The sequence below is a fragment of the Epinephelus moara genome, chromosome 23, assembly GCF_006386435.1.
Source record: "Epinephelus moara isolate mb chromosome 23, YSFRI_EMoa_1.0, whole genome shotgun sequence".
NCBI lineage: Eukaryota > Metazoa > Chordata > Actinopteri > Perciformes > Serranidae > Epinephelus > Epinephelus moara.
This window is the reverse complement of record NC_065528.1, coordinates 32286293-32287641: the sequence shown is the minus strand read 5'-3', so window position 1 is coordinate 32287641 and position 1349 is coordinate 32286293.

Sequence of the window (1349 nt, the reverse complement as noted above, 5' to 3'; positions counted from 1 at the left end):
ATCTTTTCGGGTCAGGATAGGCCTAATTTTCACAATATTACGCAGATGAAAAAATGCAGTCCGTGAGGTTTGTTTTAAATGAGAATTAAAAGACAAATCTTGATCAAATATTACTCCGAGGTTTCTTACAGTAGTGCTAGAGGCCAGAGCAATGCCATCTAGAGAAACTATGTCATCAGATAAAGAGTGAGTTGTTTGGGGCCAAGAACAATAACTTCAGTTTTGTCTGAGTTTAACATCAGGAAATTGGTGCTCATCCAGGTTTTTATGTCTTTAAGGCATTTTTTTAAGTTTAGTTAATTGATCAGTTTCTTCTGGCTTTATAGATAGAAATAATAATAAAAATAATAAAATGAATTCATTTTATTTGTAAGCGTTTTTAACAAATGCTCAGACACTATACCGTTTTTAAAAAAATTCATAAAATAGAGCCATGTCAGAATAAAAACAGCAATAAAACAGTATAAAACACAAACTTATACATTAAAAGCTCATTTAAAAAGGTGAGTTTTCAGCATGATCTTGAATGTTGGGAGGTGTGCGCAGATTCGGATGGGTTTGGGGAGTGAGTTCCAGAGGGAGGGGGCAGCGATGGAGAAGGCCCTGTCCCCCCAGGTTCTGTGCTTGGTCCGTGCAGGTAGTGAGAGGAGATTTCCTTCGGATGAGCGGAGGTCGCGGGAGGGGGTGTGGTGGTGGAGTAGGTGTGTGAGGTAGGAGGGGGCCTGGTTAGGGAGCCAGTATAGGTTTTGGAGGACGGGGTTGATGTGGTCTCGGGAGCGGGTGTGGGTGAGCAGGCGGGCAACGGAATTCTGGATGTATTGAAGTTTATTGAGGAGTTTGAATGATGAGCCATAGAGGATGCTATTTCAATAGTCCAGTCTGGATGTGATAAATGCAATTTATAAATTCACTGGAAATGGAGTGATTTCTTTTTTTTTAAGATATTTTTGGGGGCATTTTCAGCCTTTAATGGATAGGACAGACAAGTGTGAAGGGGGGAGAGAGAGAGGGAGTGACATGCAGCAAAGGGCCACAGGCTGGAGTCGAACCCAGGCCGCTGCAGCAACAGCCTTGTACATGGGGCGTCTGCTCTACCACTAAGCCACTGAGGCCCCTACAGAGTGATTTGTTAATGATGTTACCTAAGGGAAGCATATATAGAGTAAATAGGATTGGTCCGAGCACAGAATCTTGTGGAACTCCAAAACAAACTGTAGTACATAAGGATGATTCATTATGAACATGAACAAACTGAAAACGATCAGATAAATAAGATTTAAACCAGCTCAGTGCAGAACCTTTTAGGCCAATTAAGTGTTCCAGTCTCTGTAGCAGAATTTGATGGTCAA